The sequence below is a fragment of the Xyrauchen texanus genome, chromosome 16, assembly GCF_025860055.1.
Source record: "Xyrauchen texanus isolate HMW12.3.18 chromosome 16, RBS_HiC_50CHRs, whole genome shotgun sequence".
NCBI classification, from domain to species: domain Eukaryota; kingdom Metazoa; phylum Chordata; class Actinopteri; order Cypriniformes; family Catostomidae; genus Xyrauchen; species Xyrauchen texanus.
In genome coordinates, this window is record NC_068291.1 from 11164674 (window position 1) to 11180353 (window position 15680).

Below are 15680 nucleotides of genomic sequence, written 5' to 3' on the forward strand. Positions count from 1 at the left end.
GCCTTTGTAGGTCCTCCATTGTCTTCTCCTTGGTTGTGTTGTACCTTTCAGCTGACCATTGTTTTAAGCACCTTCGGGATGGGAGGACATAGCTTGGATCAAGCTTGTTCACAAAGGCCCTGAAACCCTCATCCTCCACGATGGTGAAGGGCTGCAGATCCTTCACCACCATGTTCAGAAGAGCCTCATCCAATTCCCTCTGTCTGCCTTTTTAAAGAGAAGATAAAACATACTTTCAGACAAATATATTGGAAAAATAGTAGCCTACCGTGAAAGTAGTCTACTGGTTCATTTGGAAACCTTCCTAAACAAAGTTATGTTATGAATATTTATGCTCAGTGTGCAGAGAAAGATAAAGTGCATTATAGAAATACAACAATTACAAAAAAACAAAATGATGTCTTGGCTGTAGATTGGGTACTCATATGTAGACATATAAAATGTATATTCACAAATTATAATATTATATTGACAACATTTGTTTTTAAAGTGATTGGCAGTTGTGATTGGGATGTTAGGCATGTCTTAGTCCATGGCCTTTCTAAACAATGGCCCAACACTTAGTTATTATATTTCACTTATAATTAGCCTATATTTCAAACAATGCATACCTTGCTTAGATGGCCCAGCAGTGTCAGTAGCAGGCCTTGGTACAGGGGAACACTACCATCCTCTGCACCCTGCAGAATGGCAGGATGAATGCTCCTCAAATGGTGCATCATGGATGATGTATTGTTGCAGTAGGCGAGCTGCCGATCACAATACACACATCTCACTTTATTTGGGGTTTCCAAATGGAAATGCTCCCACACCACAGATGTACGGCATCTCTTCTGTGGAGCCTCCATTTCTATCTATCTATCTATCTATCTATCTATCTATCTATCTATCTATCTATCTATCTATCTATCTATCTATCTATCTATCTATCTATCTATCATCTATCTATCTATCTATCTATCTATCTATCTATTTTATATGTAGCCTATCTATCTAATAATCTATATGTATCTGTAATATATGTATCTATCTATTAATCTATATATATATATATATATATATATATATATATATTTCTATCAATGCATCTATTCATGTGTCACTATATGTACTCTGTGTGTCTCTAAGTCAATGTGTAAATGTAAATTAAATCCTAAATATAACTAAACAAATCGCACTATAAATGTCACTATATCACCAAAAATCCACTATCTCAAAACCAAACTCCTCTCACAAAAACCCACGATATGAAAATGCGTTGACAAAACTTTTATACTGTGTGATTGTGTGATTTGTTCCCGAACCGACCAATCAATGAAACCCTGATTCGGCGGAGCACTCCACCTGATGAAACACTTAGGCGCTTCATTTAGCCGTTGTCACGTGACGTGGGTGTTTTGAATCACGCTTCGGATCAGTGTTTCGAATCATCTTTGCTTCGGGATCTCGCAAAGCTTCGGAACGTCTGTTTCGCGCCAGCCATCCTTACCAGAGACTCCTCCATCTCCCTGGTGTTCATACTCCACGCCCTTTGGATTGTGATACTTACCACACTCAAGCCTGCCATTATCTGCAAGAGAAAAGACGGTCATTCATCAGTATTATACTCACAGCACCCGTTGATGCATCTGAACTTCCCTACTGTCCTACGAAAGCTTCATTAAAAGTTATTCTGAATCCTTCTAACCTTGTTGTCCTAGTGTGTATCCTGACAGAAGGTTCGACCAAAACCGCTATGGATTCGGAACAAACTAATCCTGTGATTAATCCAGCTGGAATTTCCCTCCTGAGCTCGGTGGCCGTGAGCTGCAGTGATTCCCACTTCCGCATCTGACGCTCCACCACCGCTGTTTACTTTCTGCCCTATGATGAAACCAGCGCCTTTCTCTGGCCGGGAGGAGGATTGCAGCAGATTTCTCCTTCAGTGCTCACTCGCTCTAGAGGTACAACCATACAATTTCCCAACTGAACGTTCAAAAATCTCCTTCATTATTTCACTCTTATCTGGCCGAGCACTTCAATGGGCAGAATCCATGTGGAATCAGACAGGACCGGTTACTGACTCTCTTCAAAACTTCATAACACACTTTAAAGAAGTATTTGGTTGTCCTGTAGGTGATTCATCAGTCTGTGAGCAGTTCTATCACCTCCAAGGACAAATATCTATAACTGACTATGCTATAAAGTTTAGAACCCTTGCCGCCACGAGTGGATGGAATGAGAGAGCACTCATGACAACCTACCGTCAAGGATTAAATCCAGCCCTCAGATTACAACTCGTAATTTATGATGATGTCATGGGCCTTGAGAAGTTTATTCAACAATCTATCAGAGTCTCTCGCCGAGTTCAAAATTGTTACCCAGATCTTCACCAATCATCATATGCTTCCTCGTCTAGGCCTGCTGATATCCCAGATCACGCGGGGTTGAGCCTATGCAAATTGACCATACCCGTCTTTCTCCATCAGAAAGAACCAGGCGCATGACCCATAATCTCTGTCTGTATTGTGGGGACAACTCTCATTACATCGGTGGTTGTCCTGTCCAGTCCACCTCGTCTCTTGGTGAGTTCGTTGGTAGTCAGTCCCTCAATATTGCTCCTTTATCCACCACCGTTTCATTGATTTCTACTGATGTTACCATCTCAGTTACAGCCCTCATTGATTCAGGATCAGTGGGTAATTTCATCTCGGGCGACCTCTGCCGGCAACTTCAACTCCGAAAATCCTCTGCTCAACCCCGTTCACAGCCAAATCAGTGACTGGAAAGACCTTGAATCATGGGTATGTAAAACACAGAATAAAACCAATCACTTTAAGAGTCGGTTGTCTACACGAAGAACCATTCACTCCTTTGGTGTTAGAAAATTCCACTTCTGCGATCATTCTTGGCAGACCCTGGCTCATCCAGCACAATCCTGATGTCTCATGGAACAACGGAGAAATTCTGCGCTGGGGTTATACTTGTTTCTCTACCTGCTTCCCTAAGCTTCCAAGACCTGCCTCTACTTCGTCTCAAACTATCTCCATTGCTGTGACATCTATCAAGAGCCCTCAAGCAAAATGGACCATGGAAATTCCACCCTGTTATGCCTCCTTTGCAGACGTATTTAGTCCTGAAAAGGCCTCTCATCTTCCCCCACACAGACCTTGGGATTGCGCCATTGACTTGGAACCTGATACATCGGTGCCCCGCGGCCACATTTATTCTCTCTCCATCCCAGAACAACGAGCCATGGAAGAGTATATACAAGAAGCCCTAAATCAGGGGTACATTAGATCCATCAACTCGCCAGCAGCATCTAGTTTCTTCTTCGTGGCAAAGAAAGATGGTGGTCTAAGACCTTGCATCGATTACGGGCTTTGAATAAGATCACCATCAAGTTTCGGTACCCACTCCCTCTCGTACCCACATCACTCGAACAGCTACGAGGCTAGTATCTTCACCAAGCTTGACCTCAGAAGTCGCGTATAATCTAATCCGGATCACGAGAGGGGGATGAGTGGAAGACCGCATTCATTACCCCCTCTGGCCACTACTGAATATCTTGTTATGCCGTATGGTCTGGTCAAGCGCCCTTCGGTGTTTCAAGATTTCGTGAGCGAAATACTCCGTGATTTCCTCAACAAATTTGTGATAGTATATATTGATGACATTCTTATCTTCTCCCAAGATGGATCTTCACATCAGCGACATGTCTCCAGTGTTCTCCAACGATTCACGAGATCACTCCCTCTTCCTAAAAGCAGAGAAATGCATCTTCCATCAAGATTCGGTTACTTTCCTTGGGTACATTGTGGGTAAGCAGGGGTGAAGATGGATGAAGGAAAGGTCATGACAGTCACCTCATGGCCCACTCCATCAAACAGTAAAAGAGCTCCAAAGATTCCTTGGCTCAGCAATTTCTATCGCAGGTTCATTAACAATTACAGTACCATAACCTCTGCTCTTACCTCTCTCCTGAAAGGCAAACCAAAATCCCTGTCCTGGAACCTTGAAGCTGGCCATGCCTTCCAGACGTTGAAAAACGAGTTCATCTCTGCTCCTCTTCTACGCCACCCTAACCCAGACCTCGCCTTCATCGTTGAAGTCGATGCCTCCACAACTGGAGTAGGTGCCATACTTTCTCAGCACCAGGGGGATTCCCATAAACCTCTTCCCTGTGCCTTCTTTTAAAAAAAATTATCCCCAGCTGAACAGAATTATGATGTGGGTAACCGGGAACTCCTCGCCATCAAATTGGCTTTGGAAGAGTGGAGACATTGGCTCGAAGGGGCACAACATCCTTTCACGGTACTTACTGATCATAAGAACCTTCAATATCTCAAAGAAGCCAAGAGACTAAACCCGTCAAGCCCGTTGGGCTTTATTCTTCACTCGGTTCCACTTCTATATCACCTATCAGTCCAGGATCCAAGAATACCCGTCGCGGATACTTTATCCAGACTCCATGCCCTTCCAGACACCATTGATGAACCTGAACCAGTTCTGCCCACTACAGTTTTCGTCAATCCCATTCAATGGGACATTAATGATCAAATCCAGGAAGCCACGAGACTAGAACCTACTCCACCAGAATGCCCAGACACCCTCACGTATGTCCCAGGCGAATATCGCCTACCTCTCATCGAATCTGCTCATTAGGTCAGTTAGTGCGGGTCATCCTGGGCGACACAGACTTACACTCTCCTACAGCAACGATATTGGTGGCCAGGCATGAGAAAGGAAGTACAGCGCTTAGATCCAGGGGTGTCAAATTTGCGCTATATCTAAAACTCCACGTCACTTACCTTCTGGGAAACTATTACCTCTACCTATTCCTCAACGGCCGTGGTCGCATCTGGGTATTGATTTCATTACTGATTTACCTCCATCAGGAGGCAACACCTGCATTCTCATTATAGTTGACAGATTCTCCAAAGCCTGTAAACTGATCCCCTTACCAGGCCTTCCTACAGCTCTTGAGAACACCGAGAGCCTCTTCAACCAGGTTTTTCGTCATTTTGGCCTCCCTGAGGACATTGTGTCCGATCGAGGACCTCAATTCATCTCTCGGGTTTGGAAAGCTTTCTTTTCTCTTCTCGGAGTGACGATAAGCTTGACATCGGGATATCATCCCCAGGCTAATGGGCAGACTGAGAGGAAGGTTCAAGAAAGTGATCGTTTCCTCCGCGCGTTCTGTCAAGATCATCAAGACACGTGGAGTCAATTCCTTGCCTGGGCAGAATACGCCCAAAACTCCTTGCATCAGACCACCACAGGGCTAACACCTTTCCAATGTTTCCTAGGTTTCCAGCCACCACTGTTTCCCTGGTCCGGTGAGCCTTCCGAGGTCCCTTCAGTTGATTTCTGGTTTGAGAAAGTGAAAGAGTGTGGAATGATGCCCGTCATCATCTCCAACGGGCCATACACAGACACAAAAGATTTGCAGATGTACGTCGAAATGACACCCCTGTGTTTGAACCTGGTCAACTTGTCTGGCTCTCGACTTCGAGACATCCGTCTCACGCCAAACATGTAAGTAAATTGAGCCCACGATATATCGGACCTTTTAAAATTCTCCATCAAGTCAATCCAGTCACATATAAGCTTCACCTACCTCCTCGATTCAAGATTCACCCAGTTTTCCATGTATCTCTCCTGAAACCTCATTATCCTTCTGTTTTTCCTCCCACTACAGAGCCTGATTCTGACCAGACCCCTCCCTTACCTACCATTGAAGAGGACCCCATCTACTCAGTCCACGAAATCCTGGACTCCCGACGTCGGGGTGGTCGTATAGAATACCGTGTTGACTGGGAAGGTTACGGGCCAGAAGAAAGATCTTGGGTTTCTCGAGGCGATATCCTGGACCCGACTCTTCTCACTGAATTCCACCAACAACATCCACATCGACCAGCCCCACGACCTCGAGGCAGACCACCACGGCGTCGGGGTCCTCGGATCGCTGGCCTGGACCCTGGAGGGGGGGGTAATGTCAGGAGGCAATCAGGCTCACTCACATCCACAACACAAAGATCACACTCACCCGAATACTAATCACCTGCACCTGCCATCAATCCAGCAATCCAGCAATCACCAGCACTATTTAAGACCACAACTCACCTCCAGTCTCTGTCAAACCTTGAACGAGGAAATATCCACTAACCTGCTCTCTGTGCTTTTCAGATGATTGTTCCTGAGACTATTCCAGTCTGTTTCCTCAGTACACCCTTGTGTTACTTACCTGTTTTCCCTCGTCCAGAGACTCCTCCATCTCCCTGGTGTTCATACCCCGCGTCCTTTGGATTGTGATACTTACTACACTCAAGCCTGCCGTTATCTGCAAGAGAAAAGACGGTCATTCATCAGTATTATACTCACAGCGCCCGTTGATGCATCTGAACTTCCCTACTGTCCTACGAAAGCTTCATTAAAAGTTATTCTGAATTCTTCTAACCTTGTTGTCCTAGTGTGTATCCTGACAGTGTGCATATGAACACAGCAGATTCATCTTGGTCCTTTGGCGAGTTAGGAGTTTGGAGAACAGTTTTAACTTGAATGGTAGCTGTGGAGTGAAAATCAAATAAAAAAAAAATGTAACAGTTGAGTATCAATAATAATTGATTATACATATGGACAATATTTAAGAAAATATTTTGCTAAATACATTACTACCTGTGAGAAACATTAAGTGAAGAGGACACTAAAGAGAATATTAATCATGCTTGTCTGTGCTAAGCAACTTTGTTAGTGCATACAGCACAAATCTTTAAATAAATGAAGGTAAGGGAGGAAGTGATGTCACTAAAGGAATATCTGCATTCATGTATTGCATATCAATTGGTTCCTTTCAAATACTGTATAGCAAACAAAAGGAGATACATGAGAAACTATATAAAAAAGATTTTATATATTACGTCCTGACAATTCTTTGGTTTCTATACTGACAAATATACTTTGTTTATTTAATTGTAATATTGTTAAAGGTTTTTGGGAAAGAACTTTACACTGAAAGGCATTTTATGAAAACAAAGAATATATGCAAATCTGTTGTTAACTTGTGTAACTTAATCTGTGAGCTACCTTTGATATTTAGACGCATACATGTGTGCACTTTAATCCCAAGGTCTATATTTTCCTTTAAAAGTTTGAAACTTTTAAATAAGACTTTACGTTTTTCATATAATTTTATATTTTATAATTACTATCTTTTATACTGCAATGCAATGTTTAGTATGTTGTTATTTTTATTTATTTTTTATAATTACATTTTGTATGTAGTGCTATCTGTCACATAATGTATGAAATGTTACAGTTAAAGGTTGTCCCAGATTGCCACCTGTTGGCTAAATTTGTTAATGTACAGATTGCTAGGGTACAGCACTCTTAAGTCTGTTTCGTCACATCAGTGGCGTGTGGTGGACTTTTGAAATCATATACATGTATATACTAATTTTAATTCATGAACAACACATTATAAGTTTATGAAGCACATACTTTGTTCACACCACAAGACTACAATTAGTCATATACATCCCTCGGTTGTCTTCTGTCTATTCTGAATGAGTTAAAAGCATAGAGGTGTCATTTTAGATAAACCTAAACTCAATTGAAAGGGAAAGGTGCACTGACCCTTTAATGTTTAAAATGTTCTACTCAAGACGTTGTAAATAACACTAATCACTATGCCATCAGTTTAAATTGATTACAAAAAATAAAAACAAGTACAATTTCAAACAGTGAAAAACAGTAAGAACAAAAAAAGGACAGATGTTTTCATTATAGACTTTAAATGACATCAAATCTGCTCACTGCAACAACCTCCATTCAGAAACTGAAACCGTTCTTTCAACCAGCCTGATCTCACAGTGAAATCGGAAAAAGAAGATCCACTTTTCTTTCATCAAAATCGGTATACGTTGACCAAAATTTCGAAACACTGCCTCCAGTGGCCAAAGCGGTAAGTGTTGTAGGGCATATGAGCAAGTGTGAGCTCCATTTATGTCCAAGAGAGGTCGCCAAAAGCTAGTAGTGAAGCAAGTTGTTTTCCGCTTTACAGGACGTTATACAATTGAAGAGAAGTGTTGAGTTGATGTTATCCCCCAACCCAAATCTTACCTTAATAGAAACAATATTCGTTTGACTGATAATCCAAGAATCACAAGGATAAAGCGACATTTAAATAAACATATCCAAAACCAACCTGAGCGTGATGTTAAATTCCTGACCTGAAGTGATTTTTTCACAACTATAATAAGCTTTTCATACAAGAGTTTTCAGATTCTTTATCTTCCGTTGTGCATAATGTTGATAGGCTTTTGATCATCTGCGATTTTAATACTCACGTATGCTTTCCATGTAAGCATTTGGTTAAAGAGGTCATACACTTGATCTGATTTATTCATTAGGCCTTCCTACTTTTAGTGTAGACATAGAATATATGATTTTGTCAGATCATAAGCTTGTTATTTTTAAAACTGTCATCTCTACTCTGGTACTTGACTCTGTACCTGCTTGTAGCTTTGTTTGATTGTCTTGAAGACATTCAAAGTGTCACGATCCCCTGTTGTCTGCCCTGTGTTTCACTTGTCACCTGTCATAAACTACACTTCCCATAATTCCCTGCCCTCATCACTGCCAGTCATTCATTGTTCTCACCTGTGTCGTTTAATCATCATCACCCTTCTGTATTTAAACCCTGGTTGTTTGGTCAGTCTTTGTTGGTCGTTAAATGTAAATGTATGCATGTTCAAATGATTGCCTGTGTTCTCCTGCTCTCCTTGGATGTTTTTTCGTGTTTATGTTTTGTTTTCCCCATGTGGATGTTTTGTTTGTTCCCTGTATTGTTTTATTCTGAGTTACCCTGTTCACCGTTTTGTTTCACTCATTAAAGAAGCTATATCCCCACTCCTCGTCTGCCTGCATAACACAAAGTTTTCTCTCCTGTATTGGCTTCTCTTTACTGGCTTCCTGTTCACTACGATCCAGTTCAAAGTTTTAATGTTTGTTTATAAGGGCTTGCTAAATTTAGCACCTCATTATATTTCTGATCTCATTTATCTATATCAATCTTCTAGACATCTACATTCATCGAATACCTTGCAGTTAACTGTTCCCAGGTCATGCTTAAAATTGAAGGGTGATCGAGCCTTTTCAGTTGCAACACCATGACTCTGGAATAAGTTGCATCTACATATTAAGTCCTCTCCAACTCTTGATGATTTTAAATCACTCCTTAAAACTTGTTTTTTTTAGAATTTGAAAATATGCAAGTGTAGCATTATTAGTTTTATTGTCTTGTGTATTTTGTTTAATCTTGCTTTGTGTATGTTTTGCTTTGGGAAATCTTGTAATCTATATTTCTTTTTAACTGGTTTAATTGTATGGCACTTTGGTCAACAGTTATTGTTATATAAATGTGACTGACTGACTGATTGAATGTTTCCTCCCCAGTAAAGCAACTGAAATCGTATGCCCTTCTGGTAGAATGCTTGTTTAATTCCATTGAATGAAGCATGTTTCCTCAACAAGGTAGTCTGAGATATGGGTATATTCTGACAGTGTTTCCCTTGAAATTCATCTCACGACATCTGACCCATTTTACCCCATTTTTTCTTGAAATCAGTCAAGTCAAAGGTTATGGCCATCTGCTGGCTTTTGACCAGGAGATCGGTGACCATGCAACATATTGACCACAAACTTGATGAGGTCTTAGCCCACTACCCTCCGGGAAATTGACAGTTCTCAAATTATCTCGGCGTGATTGCATTGAAGATTTGGAGAACCAATGACAAGAGTTGTGTTCTGTGTTTGTCTTGATAGCGTTTTCAGCCACTACAATTTCTTTCTAAATTCTCCCGACCTTACTTCATCACAACCAAACAGCTCTAGACACTATTCACAGTCTCTTATAGTGCACTCATGGAACTTTGTGAAGGTCCAATAGATTCCTGCATTAAGGCTGAAATGTCCTCTTTGAGGCAGATTCATTGTTTAGTTAATTTAGACACCAGAGGGTTGTTCCATAAAACAAGATTAGAAAATAAGCCAGGCTTATTTTGGTTAGTCAGACTTATTGTCTGTGAATTCTGTTTCATAAAGCAAACTTAAAATAGTTCAAACTCAGTTACCCTGGAAACTTATGCTGGGAAACTAGCCTGGTCCAGGGCAGGCTAACTGTCAGGCTAAGCCTGAAATGATGCTTAACCAGAATACCGTTTTAACACTGACCCACTGGGAATGTGATGATATTACATCGGACTCTCTGGCATGCTGCCATTTTATTTCATGTAACCACTATCAGTCCAACAATGAAAACAAATGCACTTTAAAAATAAATGTAATACATTCGAACATACAAAAAAAAATTAAATGTCTATAAATAGGGAGCTCCACCCATATGTGTAGGAGGACGCAGAGTCATGGCGTGTCCTTTCATTGATGAGGTGGTGGATGAGGGAGTGATAATCATACGCAGGGCATTTCAAAGAGAACGTACTTTCAGGGACAGGGCAGACCCGTTGGCTATTTCTGACTACTACCTGCATGAACGGTATAGATTCTCGAGGGAAGGGATAGCATATATTTGTAGATTACTGAGCCCACACATCGCAAATAGCACACGGCGCAATAAAGCGCTCACAGTCCCACAGACTGTGTGCATTGCACTTCGCTTTTTTTGCCAGCGGAACATTTTTGTACACAGTTGGAGATGCAGAGAATATCAGCAAAGCATCGGTTTGCCGCTCTGTACTAATTGTGTACCTGTCTTTAAAAAAATACTTAATGTGTTCATCACCTTCCTGGCCACAGAGCGATTCACAGTATTAAACAGGCCTTTTATGGAATCGCTGGTAAGTTCAAATAAGAACTATATAGAAAATGGAAATATTTATTGTCTGTTAATGTAAGACAATTGACAGACAAACACTTAACTTTTGTAGCTTTCCCAAATGTTATCGGAGCTCTGGACTGCACCCACGTGCGCATAAAGCGCCCGTCTGGTCCGCATGAAGCAGACTTCGTTAATAGGAAATCATTACACAGCATCAATGTACAGGTACAGTCCCACTGAGATTATATTGTAGGCTAGAAGCGATTGTTCTTTAAAATAAGCTGGGCACCAGTGTTCTATTCATTGCAAATACATTAACAATTCTATTTACACTCACCTAAAAGATTATTAGGAACACCTGTTCAATTTCTCATTAATGCAATTATCTAATCAACCAATCACATGGCAGTTGCTTCAATGCATTTAGGGGTGTGGTCCTGGTCAAGACAATCTCCTGAACTCCAAACTGAATTTCAGAATGGGAAAGAAAGGTGATTTAAGCAATTTTGAGCGTGGCATGGTTGTTGGTGCCAGACGGGCCGGTCTGAGTATTTCACAATCTGCTCAGTTACTGGGACTTTCACGCACAGCCATTTCTAAGGTTTACAAAGAATGGTGTGAAAAGGGAAAAACATCCAGTATGTGGCAGTCCTGTGGGCGAAAATGCCTTGTTGATGCTAGAGGTCAGAGGAGAATGGGCCGACTGATTCAAGCTGATAGAAGAGCAACTTTGACTGAAATAACCACTCGTTACAACCAAGGTATGCAGCAAAGCATTTGTGAAGCCACAACACGCACAACCTTGAGGCGGATGGGCTACAACAGCAGAAGACCCCATCGGGTACCCATCCTCTGATGGCTACTTCCAGCAGGATAATGCACCATGTCACAAAGCTCGAATCATTTCAAATTGGTTTCTTGAACATGACAATGAGTTCACTGTACTAAAATGGCCCCCACAGTCACCAGATCTCAACCCAATAGAGCATCTTTGGGATGTGGTGGAACAGGAGCTCGTGCCCTGGATGTGCATCCCACAAATCTCCATCAACTGCAAGATGCTATCCTATCAATATGGGCCAACATTTCTAAAGAATGCTTTCAGCACCTTGTTGAATCAATGCCACATAGAATTAAGGCAGTTCTGAAGGCGAAAGGGGGTCAAACACAGTATTAGTATGGTGTTCCTAATAATCCTTTAGGTGAGTGTATATATATCTATGTAAGTCCAATGTAGTGACCTACATTTTTAATTATTTAGATGATTTGTGATGCAGATTGCATCATCACAAATGTAGAGGCAAAATGGCCTGGCTCAGTGCATGATTCCAGAATCTTTCGGGCCTCTTCTCTTTCCCACCAACTGGCACAAGGTATGTTAGTCACTTAACATATAGCAAAAACTACAGCTTTAAAATACCTTCACCAAATTGCTTAAATTTTATATATTTTTTTTTTTTTTTTTGATTCAGGTCAATTCTCAGGAGTTTTGCTGGGAGACAAGGGATGCCTGCCTTATCTCTTGACTCCTTATCAGGAGACGCAGACTGAGGCACAGCACAACTACAATATTGCCCATGCACGCACAAGAGCTCGTATAGAGATGGCATTTGGGCTCATCAAGTCAAGGTTCCAGTGCCTGAATTACCTCAGAGTGATTCCACAAAGGGCATGTGACATTGTAGTTGCATGTGTTGTGCTACATAACATTGCCTGTCTGAGGAGAGAGAGGCAACCAAGGATGGTTGTAGAGCAAGACTGGGACATTGAAGGCATTTTTGATGACAATGAAATAGGCAGGGTTATAAGAGACAGTTATGCCAATAATTATTTTGGTTAATACTGTCCAAACCATGTTAAAAGTTTTCACTTTCCCTTAATTTACCAGACACACAAGTCATATTTAATTTTTATTTTATTTAGGTTGAAGCTGGCTGTTGGGGGTGAAAACATACAATTAAATGTGGTCAAAAAACAAAAAGGTCATGTGTCATTGTTTTAAATATGGCAGTTCTACTTGCATTTTTCTCAAGATGTTGGATTTCCAGCTCCAACTTTCTCATCTTGAGTTTTTTATATTGGATGTCAGTATCTATGGCCTCCATTTGTTTCAGGAGATACCTTTTGTAGACTCCCTTTATGTTCTGGGTTTTGTAGGAACAGAAATTTAAGTTTTTTCAATTTGATCTAGTGCTCTTGGCACTTTTTTTGTAATTTTTTAATACTCACTTGGTCACATGTGGTCCCAGACTGAGAGGGCTCTAGAAGGGTGTCAGCATCCTGTTGCCAATAATGGAAATACACACAATTTAGCACCTCACAGGCATGCTTTTAAATATATAATGTGCAAATCTGTGCCTACCTCAGGCCTCCTTGAACATACTGACACAGTCTCCTCATCCTCCTCAACTGTAGATGGGCCTTCAACCTAAAACCATTCAGTAAACTTGGTTTAATAAATCACCATGTGACGGGGCGGAGGGCGGGGCCGGGTCATGATCCTGCGCACCGGTCCCGTATAAGGCTAATTATGCCTCCGTGAGGTTTAAAGGCTGACTGCAGAGGGCCGTGCGGGAGAGAGAGATCGTTAGCGGACATGTCCGTCATGTGTGTGTTTATGTCTTCTTTTAAGTTTATCATTAAAACTATTATTTATATTATCAAGCCGGTTCTCGCCTCCTCCTTACCCATCCTTTCCATTGATCGTTTTACACTGGTGCCGAAAGCCCGGGAAGGAGGAGGGATACGCCGTAGTAGAGTTCTCGCCACTACCGTCCACCCCAACGGAGCAGCCGCGGCCATCTGCCGGGGGACGAGGAGCCCAGCTGCCTGAACGAGGACGATGGCCGCCGACCGCGAGGGGAGAAGGGGATCCTAGCCGACCGCCTGGAGCGGTCAGGGCCGCGGTCAGGGCCGCTGCCAGGGGCGCAGGAGTCGCCTACTGGCCGCTGAAACGCGGCAGGGTTTAAGACCGCGAGCGGGGAGGGGCTCACTGGCGACCGCCTGGAGCGAGAGGACCACTGCCAGGGGCGGGGGAGACCCCTTCGGTTACCCAAGAATGCGGCGGGGTGTTCCGTCCGCCAGGGGCTGGAGGACTGCCTCGGATCTGCCCAGAGAGGCGCGGCTGTCGTCCGATAAAGGGTGGAGGAGTGGCCGAGGAACAAGCTGCGGCATATCGGAGAACTGGCGTGTAAGAGTTTTTTTTTTTTTTCATCTCTCTCTCCTCTCTCTCTCTCACTGTTGCTCTGCGTTGGCCTTTGTCCTCTTTTAAATTTTACAGTTTTGGGGGGTACTACACAGTTACAGGAAGTACCCCCCATTTTAACTATTTCTGTTTCCCTCCCCTTGTCCCCTCCCTCGTCAAGGTAGATAGGGATGACCTGCCGGTAGACAGCGCGGAAGGCGCGCCCTCCCCCAGGGAAGGGATGTACGTCAGGCCGGGGGTCCCCAGCCTGAGAGAACGAGGGAGGAATGTGGCAGGGCGGAGGGCGGGGCCGGGTCGTGATCCTGCGCACCGGTCCCGTATAAGGCTAATTATGCCTCCGTGAGGTTTAAAGGCTGACTGCAGAGGGCCGTGCGGGAGAGAGAGATCGTTAGCAGACATGTCCGTCATGTGTGTGTTTATGTCTTCTTTTAAGTTTATCATTAAAACTATTATATATATTATCAAGCCGGTTCTCGCCTCCTCCTTACCCATCCTTTCCATTGATCGTTTTACACACCACTTGACAAATCAGTGCTTTAAACTCATACTGTCATACTCACAGGGTTCAGCATGATGTCTGGTGGATCCAGAAAGCACACAGAATTTGGCATCACTATAAAACAAAAAGATTTATTTAGGAATGCAAGAATAAAAATAAATAAAATAAACAAAATACCTTTTAAGTAGTGATCTCTTATACTGGATGGAATGGATCCAGATGCTGTTCCCCCCTCTATTCCTTCAATGACAGGCCTCCCTTTATTCAGGTCTAATGCCAGCTCCTCTGCAGGAGTAAAGTTGGCTGTTGGTGGCCCTCCCCCAGTGCCAGCCACCTCACTCTTCTTTTTGGCAGCTGCAAATATTAAACATCATGAGACTGGACAGTTGTAACATCAAGCTGGTTATGCTTAAGTACTTACATAGATTTATACTTTATAATTAATACTTACCATTCTGAACAATATTTTTATATTTTATTTTCACCTGCTGCCATGTTCTTTTTTCTTCACTTAATTTGCTGCTATAAAAGTTACACACACACACACTTCAATGTATTGTGACAAATAAAATATAGTAATGTAGGCCTACATTAATTGCTACTTACGCAATGAGACGATCAGCAATTTCCTGCCAGCCTTTTTCTCTCGTTTTATTAATTGCTGCTGTATTTCCTTTTTTTGTAATCATGTGTTTAATTCTTCGTAAGATTCGAGAAGTAATTGCTGTTCAGTTGCCGTGAACATCGCTGCTCTCTCTTTCCCTTTAGTTGCCATGTTAAATTGATGAATCTATGCTCCACCATCAGGGCTTCTTAAGAATAGCGTGCATGCGCAATTATCTAGACTAGATAAACCTGGTTCAAATTAGTGAGATTGCGTGAACTTGAATTACCTTTTATGAAACAGCCTTAAGCCCCAACTGATTTGTTAGGTTAATTCAAGTCGGGTTTTGGAGCTTAATCCCCGCTTTTCTAAGCTTCTTTTATGAAACAACCCCCAGTTGGTCAATGGAGACGGATTCAGTTTTCGTTTGCAGCTTGTTTTCAGGTGCTAGAAGCAAGATCTTGTTGTCAGGGGAGCATGAGCTTGTTTCTGCTCAAAATTGCTCATAATATGGCTAGTGATATTCCAAACAAATGAATCATTAATTTTAGATGTT

The 15680-nt window shown here is 42.3% G+C and overlaps 1 long non-coding RNA gene across 1 annotated transcript; it reads left to right on the forward strand.

Moving 5' to 3' along the window:
- Window positions 1-10905: 10905 nt before the first annotated feature.
- LOC127656642 (uncharacterized) lies at window positions 10906-12317 on the forward strand. The gene is made up of 3 exons (XR_007972197.1): window positions 10906-11041; window positions 12078-12189; window positions 12289-12317. It is a non-coding gene; the product is annotated as an uncharacterized LOC127656642 (long non-coding RNA).
- The last annotated feature ends 3363 nt before the right edge of the window (window positions 12318-15680 follow it).